We start from the raw sequence: 13,460 nt of genomic DNA, 5'->3' as shown, positions 1-13,460 counted from the left end.
ATCTTCTCTTTAGAGGCAGGAAAAAGAAAATATGCTAGTGATGAAAAGAAGAAGGTGCCATCAAAACCTGGCAACGATTTAGGGTGGTGAGAATTAGGATCCACAAGGAAGTTGTATGTTGTGTTCAACAACCTAAGAGCAATGACAGAATGACAGCCCAGATAATTAAGATGCCGTTGAATATACTCCCATTAACACATTGGGACCAGAGTTGGTCCAAGCAAGAAGTGAAAATATGGCAGCCCCCAACTCTCTGCAAGGACCCGAGACTTCATAGCTCTGGCCTCGCTTGCTCTCTTCCATGTGATCTGTGGGTGGGAGTGGGAACAGGGGGAAGAAGGCGCTAGGGTTGTATAGTAGTGTTTGGCTGTGCAGATGGGACTGCCATTTGGCAGACAGGGAGCAACACTGCAACCCCACTCACCATAGTATGTCCCAGTGAGTAGATGTCACAAAAGATGGGATGCGGGCCCTGACCCCCAAGCAGAGACTGGGATCGCTGGAGTAATATATACCCATCTCAAGCCCTCCCTTTTTCTTTTCCTTCTTTTTTTAATATGGAGTCTCACTCTGTTGCCCAGGCTGGAGTGCAGTGGCGTGATCTTGGCTCATTGCAACCTTGGCCTCCCAGGTTGAAGCGATTCTACTGCCTCCGCCTCCCAGGTAGCTAGGATTGCAGGTATGCACCACCACATCTGGCTAATTTTTGTATTTTCAGTAAAGATGGGGGTTTTGCCGTGTTGGCCAGGCTGGTCTTGAACTCTTGACCTCAAGTGATCCACCTGCCTCGGCCTCCCAAAGTGCTAGAATTACAGGCTTGAGCCACCACCCCTGGCCCAGCCTTCCCTTTTCTAACAGTCACCTGAGCACTCACTTCCCAGGAGCCTTTTCTATTAATTTCACTAAACCCTCTCTTTTTAAATATGTGTATATTCCCTCTGCCTCTCTGCACCATGGCAGTTTAGATAATTTTTTGGAGTGAGTTGCTTTACAAATGCCTTCCAGCTTCACATTTTCTTTTCCTCAATCTGGGGCGTGTAAATGATGTCTTCCCTTTCCTTTATGTTCCCAGCTCAAGACAGAGAGAGCGGACATTTGAAAAAGATGGAGGGAGTAAATAAGTGAAACTACTCTGCACTGTGGTTATAGCTAGCCTAGAGCACTAGGGAGTTTCTAAATAACTCCAATCACTGCCTGTCTTACCTGTCTACACGCACCTCACCCAGCAGATTTGTTCAAAAGTTATTCCATCCAATGCAGGCCCACAGGCAACAAGACCAAATGATAATGCAGAACTCCAAGGCAAGTTATTGTTAACTGGCCCTTTGCCGTGATTGCTATAACTGAATGGCCAAGCACTGATATCTAGATATACTTGTGGTCTGGTTTGGCTGTGTCCGCATCCAAATCTCACCCTGAATGGTATCTCATAATTCCCATGTGTTGTGGGAGGGACCTGGTGGGAGATAATTGAACCATGGGGTGGTTTTCCCCATACTGTTCTCGTGGTAGTGAATCAGTCTCGCAAGATCTGATGGCTTTACAAGAGGAAACCCCTTTTGCTTGGCTCTCGTTTCTCTCTTGCTGCCACCATGTAAGAAGTACCTTTCGGGCCGGGCGCGGTGGCTCAAGCCTGTAATCCCAGCACTTTGGGAGGCCGAGACGGGCGGATCACGAGGTCAGGAGATCGAGACCATCCTGGCTAACACGGTGAAACCCCGTCTCTACTAAAAAATACAAAAAACTAGCCGGCGAGGTGGCGGGCGCCTGTAGTCCCAGCTACTCCGGAGGCTGAGGCAGGAGAATGGCGTGAACCCGGGAGGCGGAGCTTGCAGTGAGCTGAGATCCGGCCACTGCACTCCAGCCCCGGCGACAGAGTTGAGACTCCGTCTCAAAAAAAAAAAAAAAAAGAAGTACCTTTCACCTTCTGCCATGATTCTGAGGCCTCTCCAGTGACATGGAACTGTGAGTCCATTACATCTCTTTTTCTTTGTAAATTACCCTGTCTTGGGTATGTCTCTCTCTTTCTTTCTCTCTCTCTCTCTCTCTCTCTCTCTCCTCTCTCTCTCTCTCTCTCTCTCTCTCTCTTTCTTTCTTTCTTTGACAGAGTCTCACTCTGTTGCCCAGGTGGAGTACAGTGGCGTGATCTTGGCTCACTGCAACCTCTGCCTACGAGGTTCACGGGATTCTCCTGCCTCAGCCTCCCAAGTAGCTGGGATTACAGGCACCTGCCACCACATCTGGCTAATTTTTGTATTTTTAGTAGAGATTGGGTTTCACCATATTGACCAGGCTGGTCTCGAACTCCTGACCTCAAGTGATCCACCTGTCTAGGCCTCCCAATGTGCGGGGATTACAGGCGTGAGCCACCACACCCAGTCGTATGTCTTTATCACCAGTGTGAAAATGGACTAATATAACTTATGAGCAGCTGGCCTCTGCCAGACAGACCAACACTGGGCACTGGGTGACAAGCTGGCATTGAGGGAGAGCTCAGGCCTTGGACCCTTTCTCTCCCTCCCTGATGCCAGGATAGCTGAACCTGTCCATAACCATAATCATGACCTTAACCATAACAACAACACCAACTTCCAATCTACACTTGCACGAGGCCAGGCAGCTCACAGAAAACTTTCTTCTGTGCTATCTCATTTGAGTTTCCTGACAGCCTTTGCCTCAGCCAGGACAAAAGTTTTTGATCCTTATTTTATACAGAAAGATACTGAACATTCATAGCAGCACTGTTCATAATAGCCAAAGGTAAAAACAGCCCAAAAGCCAATCACCCGATGAATGGATAAACAGAATGGGTCATAACCATAGAATGGAACAGTATTCGGCCATGAAAAGGAATGAAGTACTGACGCCTGCTGCCACACGGATGAACTTCTAAAACACTGTGCTAAGTAAAAGAAGTCAGCACAAAAGTCGCATGTTGTAGGATTCCTTTTATATGAAATATCCAAAATAGGCCAATCCATGAAGACAGAGAACAGATTAGTAGTTACCAGGAGCTGGGAGAAGAACAGGATGGAGAAGGACTGCCAGTGGATTTGGGGTTTCCTTTTTGGTTGGTGAAAATATTTGGAGATGATAATTGCACAGCACTGTAAATGTACTAATGCCCTTGAATTGTATGTATCAAAATGGTTAAAATGATGAATTTTGTGTTATGTGAACTTTAATGCAAGTTTTTTGTTGTTGTTTTTGAGGCAAGGTCTGGCTCTGTAGTTCAGGCTGAAGTGCAGTGGTACGATCTCGGCTCACTGCAACCTCCACTTTACAGACTCCAGCAATCCTCCTACCTCAGCCTCCTGAGTAGCTGGAACTACAAGCGTATACCTCCAGGCGCAGCTAATTTTTGTAGAGACAGGTCTTCGCTATGTTGCCCAGGCAGGTCTCAAATTACTGGATTCAAGCAATCCACCCTCCTTGGCCTCCCAAAGTGCTGGGATTACAGGCGTGAGCCACCACACCGAGCTCAGGTACACACATTCTATGATGTTCATATAATGATGAAATAGCCTAATGATGCATTGCTTAGCCTGTATACCTGCCATTAAGTGACACATGACTGTATACATTTGATTTATGTGAAACTGATACCTCAGAGCCATGTAGAAAAGAGTGGTCTTTTCAACAAGTGTTGCTGAATAGACTGGATATATACATGGAAAAAAATACTAATCTTGATCCGTGTCTTACACCATACTAAAAAAATCAATCCCAAGTTGATTTTAGATCTAAATATGAAAAGTAAAACAATAAAGCTTCCAGGAGAAAAGAATATATAGAATATATTTATAATTTGGGGGTAGTCAAATATTTCTTAAACAAGACATGAAAAGCCATAATCATAAAATAAAAGACTGATAAACTACTTTAAATTTTAAAGGCCAGGCACAGTGGCTTACGCCTGTAATCCTAGCACTTTGGGAGGCCGAGGTGGGCAGATCACCTGAGATCAGGAGTTCAAGACCAACCTGACCAACATGGTGAAACCCCATCTCTACTAAAAATACAAAAAATTAACCGGGCTTGGTGACACATGCCTGTAATCCCAGCTACTTGGGAGGCTGCAGGAGAATCGCTTGAACCCGGGAGGCGGAGGTTGTGGTGAGCCAAGATCGTGCCATTGCACTCCAGCCTGGGCAACAAGAACAAAAACTCTGTCTCAAAAAAAAAAAAGTGTTCCTCAGCTGGACGCAGTGGCTCATGCCTATAATCCCAGCACTTTGGGAGGTCAAGGTGGGCGGATCACCAGAGGTCAGGAGTTCAAGACCAGCTTGGCCAAACATGGCAAAACCCTGTCTCTGCAAAAATACAAAAATTAGCTGGGTGTGGTGACTGGTGCCTGTAACCCCAGGTACTTGGGAGGCTGAAGCGGGAAAATCACTTGAACCCAGGAGGTGGAGGTTGCAGTGAGCCTAGATCATACCACTGCACTTCAGCCTGGGTGACAGAGCAAGACTCCATCTCAAAAAAAAAAAAGGGGGGAGGCGGGCGCGGTGGCTCACGCCTGTAATCCCAGCACTTTGGAAGTCTGAGGCGGGTGGGTTACGAGGTCAGGAGTTCGAGACCAGCCTGGCCAACAAGGTGAAACTCCGTCTCTACTAAAAACACAAAAAATTAGATGGTCATGGCGGCGTGCACCTGTAATCCCAGATACTCAGAAGGCTGAGGCAGGAGAATCGCTTGAACCCAGGAGGCGGAGTTTGCAGTGAGCCGAGATCGTGCCATTGCACTCCAGCCTGGGCAACAGAGCAAGACTCCATCTCAAAAAAAAAATTTTTTTTTGATAGAAAAATGGACAATGGGGATAACCAATTAAATACAGGTATTCAGTCCCAGTCACTGAGGATACACACATTTAAATCACAATGAGATACCAATATTTACCCAAAAGGATGGCTAAAAAATTGTTTTAAGGCTAGTAAAACTGAGTGTGGCAAGGACATGGGAAAATTGGAACTCTCATATACTGCTGATGGGAATACAATTTGGCATATTACCTACTCAAGTTGAACACAGACAAGTCCACTCCTGAGTATCTACCTAACAGAAATGCATTCAAATTAAAAAAAAAAAAAGTACAAGCAATTTATCACATCACTTAATAGCCCCAAGCTGTAAAGAACCCAAAAGTCCATTAATAATAGAATAGATACATTAAGTGTGGCATGTTCATATACTGGAATACTATACAGATATAAGAATGTGCAAATTACTACTATACCAAACAACATAAACGGATCTCACAAACCTAAGAATAAGTGAAAGAAGGCAGTTAAACAGAATATACACTGTATAGTCCTATTTATATAAAATTCTAAAGCAGACAAAATTCATGTATGAGGTTGGAAATCAACATGGTGGTTTTCTCTGGGAAAGAGGCAGTAACTGTGGAAAGGCTTGAGGGAGACTTCTGTGGGGCTGTTAGTGTTCTATTTCCTGAGAAGTGTATGCTCACTTAGTGAAAATTCATTGAGCTGTACACTTATGATTTGTGTACTTTTCTCTATGGATGTCATACATCAACAAAAAGCTTATTTAAAAAGAAATTATTGGCCAGACACGGTGGCTCATGCCTGTAATCCCAACACTTTGGGAGGCCGAGGCAGGTGGATCACAAAGTCAGGAGTTCAAGACCAGCCTGGCCAACATGATGAAACCCCGTCTCTACTAAAAATACAAAAATGAGCTGGGTGTGGTGGCGAGTGCCTGTAATCCCAGCTACTCGCAGGCTGAGACAGAGAATTGCTTAAGCCCAGAAGGCGGATGTTGCAATGAGCCGCGATCACACCACTGCACTCCAGCCTGGGTGACAGAGCGAGACTCCACCTAAAAAAAAAAAAGAAAGAAATTATTTATAATAGAAAAACAATATAGGGTACTTAGGAATTCATTTAACACATGTGTGAAAGTTCTATATGCAGAAACCTTAACCTTTATGGAATTAAATTACATATGGCCTGGATGAATAAGTGGAGATATAGCTCAGGTACATAAATAGGAAGTCTCTGTATTGCAAACTTATTTTGAGACAGAATCTTACTCTGTCACCCAGGCTGGAGTGCAGTGGCATGATCATAGCTCACTGCAGCCTCGACTTCTCAGGCTCAAGTGATCTTCCTGCCTCAGCCTCCTGAGTAGCTGGGACCACAGGTGCATCACCATGATACCCAACTAATTTTTTTTTTTTGTAGAGACGAGGTCTTGCATGTTGCCCAGGCTGATCTGGAACTCCTGGGCTCAAGCGATCCTCCTGCCTCAGCCTCCAAAAGTGCTGATATTACAGGTGTGAGTCACTGAGCCTGGCCTCAAATGTATTAATCCTCTCCAAATTAATCTATGGATTCAATGCAATTGTTTTCACAATCCCAATAGGCTTCTTCATGGACATTGACAAAATGATTCTAAAGTTTATATGAAAAAAAAGAAAAATCTGAGCCTAAACAAAGACACTCTTAAAGAAGAACAGGGTATGTGCATCAGCCTTATCAGATACCAAGACTCATTATTGAAGCTACAATAATGAAGACAATGTTGTATTAGCAAAGGGAGAGACAAATCTGACCTTTAGAAGGATATAGAAGGAAGAAAAACGATATAGAAGATGCCCCACCTGTACACTAAAAAGGCCAAATTTTATCGTATGTAAGTTATCTCAATAAAAGAACAAAATGACCTTATATGTTTGGGTCTCTTTCTGTTCCTTTTTGTTCCATTGATCTATTTGTTGCTTCTTATGCAAGTACTACACTGTCTTGAATATGTATGTAGCTTTATACCAAGGCTTGAAGTCAGGAAGTGTAAGTCCCACAAGTTTGTTCTTCTTTCTCAAGATTGCTTGCAATATTCTGGGTCCTTTACATTTCCATATAAATTTTCAAAGCAAGTTAAAAGTTCTAAAACAACAACAACAACAACAACAACTAGTGGGCTAGCATGATGGCTCACGCCTGTAAATCCCAGCACTTGGGGAGGCCAAGGCGAGCGGATGACCTGCGGTCAGGAGTTCGAGATCAGCCTGGCCAACACAGTGAAACCCCGCCTCTACTAAACATACGAAAATTAGCCAGGTGTGGTGGCGCGTGCCTGTCATCCCAGCTACTTGGGAGACTGAGGCAGGGGAATCACTTGAACTGCGGGAGACAGAGGTTGCAATGAGCTCAGATTGCACCACTGCACTCCAGCCTGGGTGACAGAGTAAGACTCTGTCTCAAAAAACAAACAAACAAAAAACTCCACAAAACTAGTGGCTAGTGGGATTATGATTGGAATTTCGTTGAATCATTAGATCAGTTGGAAGATAACTGAGATCTTAATATTGAGTTATGCAATATATGAACTTGGAATTTGGTATATCTATGAATTCCATTTGTTAAGATATTCTTTCATTTCTCTCAGCAGCATTTTTGTAGTTTTCACTTAGAGGTTTTAGATAATTTTTGTCAAATGTATCCTTGCATACTTTATGGATTTTGACACTATTATAAATGAAATTCTAAAATATTATTTTCCAGTTGTTTGTTGCTAGTAATTAAAATATGACTGCTTTTTGTATTTTGACCTTGGATCCTATGGACTTGCTAAATTTACTCATTAGTTCTAGTTGTTTTGCAAATTGGTTGAGAATTTCTATGTAAACAATCATGGCCTCTGCAAGTAGAAAGTTTTCCTCCTTCATTTCTTCTTTTTATGGCTTTCATTTTTTTTTGTTTGCCTTACATCACTGGCTAGCATTGCTAATGTTGAATATAAGTGATAAGACTGGCCATCCTTGCCTTGTTCCTAATATTAGGGCTAGAGATTTTCGTGCATCTTTCATGGAGATGTAAAATAGTATATCCACCTAGAAGTTAGTTTACATTATCTTGCAAATTTGAACTCTTGCGTACTCTAGGATGTACTCCTAGGTACATAGGCTATAGAAAGTCTCACCCATAGGTACAATAAATTTCACAATAGAAAAAAAAAACAATTAAAATTCCTTTGAAGAGGAAAAGGGAAATGAATAAATTAATATAGTGGAATATGACACAGCAGTGAAAACTGGTGTGGTGGCACATGCCTGTCATCCCAGCTACTCAGGAGGCTGAGGCAGAAGAATTGGTTGAATCCAGGAGACAGAGGTTGAAATGAGCTCAGATTGCACCTCTGCACTCCAGCCTGGGTGACACAGTAAGACTCTGTTTGAAAAAAACAGAAAAAAAAAAAGTGACCCTCAACACTGGATGGAGTGTTGGATGAATCTTAATATAAAATTGAGTAAAGCATGCAAGGCCACATAAAGCTAAATAGAGTATCACATGATTTTCATAAAACTCAAAAACAAGCTGATCTAAATAATACATTCCATAGGCACACACATAGGTGTGCTAAAAATATTAAAAATAAAAAGCAGGCTGGGCACAGTGGCTCACACCTGTAATCCTAGCACTTTGGGAGGCCGAGGTGAACAGATCACCTGAGGTCAGGAGTTCAAGACCAGCCTGGCCTACATAGTGAAACCCCATTTCTACAAAAACACAAAAATTAGGTGGGCGTGATGGCAGACGCCAGTAATCCCAGTTACTTGGGAGGCTGAGGTATGAGAATCACTTGAACCTGGAAGGCAGAGGTTGCAGTGAGCCGAGATCATAGCACTGCACTGCAGCCTGGGGACAGAGCTCGACTCTGTCTCAAAGGAAGGATGAGCATTAATATCAGGGCAGAGGTTACCTCTTTGTATGTAACCAATAGGCAAAGAGGTGAAAGGTTTAGGGTACAGTAGTAGGTACAAGTTTTTGGTAATGTCCTAGCTCTTGAGTTAGGAGGGAGATTCAATGAGTTAATGAAACTTTTTGCTTTAAAAATTACATGTATTTTTTTGTTTGCATAAAAATATCTTAAAGATTAATTTAAAATAGCCAATAGTTTTTAGCATGCCATACACACCATTCCTGTTGTTTTCCCCTGCAATAATCTGGAGATTATTCTAAATTAGTACACATAGATCTACCTCATTTTTTCTAATGGCTACGTAGTATTTCACTGTCTAAATATACCATAATTTATTTAATCAGTCCTCCCTAATGATGAACGTTTGATCATTTCTGTCTATAAATGAGGTTGCGATTAATGTTATTGTTCTTGCATCTTGGTATAGTATATCTGTAAGATCAAATTTCTAGAAGTGGAATAACTAGGGCAGGAAGTGTGAGTGTTACAATTCTGAACAGATGGCCAAATCGTTTGTTCAGCTTTAAACACTGGGAGTTTACGGCCATGGTGAGAAATCCAAATGGGAGTACCCACAGATATTGTCAGCAAGAGGTACCTGAGTACACCTGTGACTGTGCGCTTGGCTACTTTGGCACGTGCAGGGGATTTGGAGCAGAGCAGGTGTGGGAGTTGGGTAAGGGTGACTACTTCTGCATTCACCACTTGAGAAAAGCAACAACTCTGGTGATGTAAGGCCTCTAGGCCTGATGGGCAGGTGCTCCATAGACCCACAGATAGCAGAACTCTCTTGCCTACTCCCTGAGGGTCAGTCCAAAGAGAAGGGAGAGGGGAGAGGGGCGGCTCTTCTGACCTGGGGGCCCCTGAGACATCAAGGCCAGGCTTCCCATACTTGAACTGGCCCAGCACAGATGCCTGGCCCCAGAAGGGCACAAATGGGGGTGATCCTTAAAATATCTTTCCTGAAAGAGACAAAAGCCAGCTAGATGAGTTAGCCTCTGTACCAGAAGCATTTGATTACAAATCATGAGTTCAAGTGGGATCCCCTGTGGCTGGGCAAGTGAAACTGTGTGCGGCTTTTCCCTTTTGGTTTTCTGTTTAAGAGATGGAGCTCACTCTGTTGCCCAGGCTGCAGTGCAGTGGTGCAGTCATAGGATACTGCAGCCTCAAACTCCTGGATTCAAGAGATCCTCTGGCCTCGGCTTCCTCAGTAGCTGGGATGATAGTCCCGTGTCACTACAACTGGCTAATTTTAAAAAGTATTTATTTATCTAATTATTTTTGAGATGGAGCCTCGCTCTGTCACTCAGGCTGGAGTGCAGTGGTGCAAACTCCGCTCACTGCAACATCTGCCACCTGGGTTCAAGCGATTCTGCCGCCTCAGTCTCCCAAGTAGCTGGGACTACAGGGGCATGCCACTGCGCCCGACTAATTTTCTTGTATTTTTAGTAGAGATGGGGTTCCACCATGTTGGCCAGGCTGCTCTCAAACTCCTGACCTCAGGGGATCTGCCTGCCTTGGCCTCCCAAACTGCTAGGATTACAGGTGTGAGCCACTGCGCCTGGCCTCAATTTTTTCTTTCTTTTTTTTTTTTTGAGACGGAGTTTCGCTCCTGTTGCCCAGGCTGGAGTGCAATGGCACAATCTCGGCTCACTGCAACCTCCACCTTCCGGGTTCAAATGATTCTCCTGCCTCAGCCTTCCTGAGTAGCTGAGATTACAGGCATGTGCCACCATGCCCAGCTAATTTTGTATTTTTAGTAGAGAAGGGGTTTCTCCATGTTGGTCAGGCTAGTCTCAAACTCCCAACCTCAGGTGATCCACCCACCTCGGCCTCCCAGAGTGCTGGGACTATAGGCATGAGCCACCGCACCTGGCCTGCCCTCAATTTTTATATATATATTTTTTGTAGAGACAAGGTATTGCTTTGTTGCCCAGGCTGGTCTTGAACTCCTGGGCTCAAGTGATCCTCCTGCCTTGGCCTCCCAAAGTGTTGGGATTACAGGCATGAGCCACCATGTGCAGCCAAGGTTTCCTGTTCTAAACAAAACTGTGATGAACAAACTCAGTCCTCCTTTCCACACAGCATCACCCCCAGCCTTTACTCCTGTGGGCCCCTACTTCCCCTTCTGTAATGGAGACAGTGTTCTCTGTTCTCCTCTCAGGTCCTTCCCCAGGGCCCAGGATTAGAGTGAGGGAGTGAGGCACTAGCCCTGAGTGCAAAATTTACAGGCATGCCAAAAAACAAACAAAAATATCCAATATAAATAGTTTTAATGCAGTATTTTAAAACTTCAAAATTAATGCAAAAAAATCCATGATGGACAAAATATCAAAATTTTAAATAAAAACAGGAGCTAACCCTGCACTTTCACATCCATGTCTCATGAATCCCTGGCCCTGGTTCCAATAAAACTTTATTTACAAAAACAAGTGGCCAATGCCACGCCCCCCAACCCCACCCCTCACCCTGTCATTTGCCAATATGATTTTTTAAAACATTCTTAAATATTTTGTATTGGGGTAAAATATACATAATATAAATTTACCATTTCAACCATTTTCAGTGTACAGTTCAGAGACATTAACAACATTCACATTGTGAAACAAAAATTTTTTTTTTCTTTTTTTTTCTTGAGACAGAGTTTCACTTTGTTGCCAGGCTGCAGTGCAGTGGGGCGATCTCAGTTCACTGCAACCTCCGACTCCCGGGTTCAAGTGATTCCCCTGCCTCAGCCTCTCAAGTAACTATGACTACAGATCCATGCCTCCATGCCCAGCTAATTTTTGTATTTTTAGTAGAGACAGGGTTTCACCATGTTGACCAGGATGGTCTCGATCTCTTGACCTCATGATTCACCCACCTCGGCCTCCCAAAGTGCTGGGATTATAGGTGTGAGCCACCGTGTCCAGCCAACAATATAATTTTTTAAAATATTACATTCAGGTTTTAGATATAGTGATGACTGAGTTCTGGGGTGCCCCATTAAATTTTGCCCTTGAACGTTATTAAAAAGTCAAGAAACAGTAGATGTTTGCGTGGATGCAGTGGAAGGGGGATGCATATACATTGCTGGAGGGAATGTAAATTAGTACAACCTGTTTGGAAAACAGTATAGAGATTCCTTAACAAACTAAAAGTACACTTTGGGCCTGGGCGCGGTGGCTCACGCCTGTAATCCCAGCACTCTGGGAGGCTGAGATGGGCGGATCACTTGAGGTCAGGAGTTCGAGACCAGCCTGGCCAACGTGGTGAAACCCCCGTCTCTACTAAAACTACAAAAAAAGTAGCCAGGCGTGGGGGCACGCACCTATAGTCCCAGCTACTCTGGAGGCTGAGGCAGGAGAATCGTTTGAACCCGGCAGGCGGAGGTAGCAGTGAGCTGAGATCGCGCCACTGCACTCCAGCCTGGGCAACAGAGTGAGACTCTGTCTCAAAACAAAAAACAAAAAACAGTGCACTATGGGAGGCCATGGCAGGCAAATCGCTTCAGTCCAGGAGTTTGAGACCATCCTGAGCAGTATGGTGAAACCTTGTCTCTATAAAAAATACAAAAATTAGCCAGGTGTAGTGGTGTATGCCTGTAGTCCCAGCTACTTGGGAGGCTGGGGTAAGAGGCATGCTTAAGCCCAGGAGGTCAAGGCTGCAGTGAACCAAGATTGCGCCACTACTCTCCAGCCTGGGTGATAGAGTGAGACCTTGTCACAGAAGGAAGGAAGGAAGGGAGGGAGGGAGGGAGGGAAGGAAGGAAGGAAGGAAGGAAGGAAGGAAGGAAGGAAGGAAGGAAAGTAGATTTACCATACTGTCCAGCAATCCCACCACTGAGTATCTACCCAAAGGAAAAGAGAGTCATTATATGAAAAAGACACTTGCACACGAATGTTTGTTTATTGCAGCCAATTCACAATTGAAAAGATATGGAACCAACTTAAATAACCATCAACCAATGAGTGGATAAAGAAAATGTAGTTGATATACACCATAGAATACTACCCAGCCATTAAAAGGAACGAAATGATGTCTTTTGCAGCAACGTGCATGGAGCTGGAGGCCATTATTCTAAGTGAAGTGACTCAGGAATGGAAAACCAAACACTGTATGTTCTCACTCATAAGGAGGAACTAAGCTATGAGGACGCAAAGGCATACAAAGTGATATAATGGACCCTAGGGAGAATGGGAGGGAGTGTGAGACAAAAAAAAAAAAAAAACCAACTACACACTGGGTATAATGTACACTACTCGAGGAACAGGTGGACTAAAATCTCAGGATTCACAACTATACAATTCCTCCATGTAACCAAAAACCACTGGTAACCCAAAAGCTACTGACATTTTTTAAAAGGTTAAAAACAAAACAAAAAAACATTTGCACCCGAGGCGAGCACTTCATTCGCCTCTCGCTCTCTGGGGCACCTCCTGGAGCCAGAAGGTCTCACGCGGCCAGCTCCTCCCTGGAAGCGGTTGAAGTTATTCCAGCGGCGATCAGGCCACCGAAGATGTCCTCCCAGACAACCACCCGCGATGGGGAGACTCGCTCCGCCTGTGTCCGCCCGCCCTCCTCTCGCGCGGGACACACCTGGCGGGCGCGCCCTTCCCTGCCGGGGGCCACCTGGCGCGCAGCTCCCGGCGCCGGGCCCGCCCCTCGCGGCTTTGCCGGGGCTCCCTGCCGGCCAATGGGAGCGCGACATGCAAATGAGCAGGTGCGGTGGCGGCCCGCCCGGAACGGCCCCGGGG

Source organism: Trachypithecus francoisi, unplaced genomic scaffold, assembly GCF_009764315.1.
Source record: "Trachypithecus francoisi isolate TF-2019V2 unplaced genomic scaffold, Tfra_2.0 Lachesis_group10, whole genome shotgun sequence".
NCBI lineage: Eukaryota > Metazoa > Chordata > Mammalia > Primates > Cercopithecidae > Trachypithecus > Trachypithecus francoisi.
Note: the sequence above shows the minus strand (reverse complement) of the source record.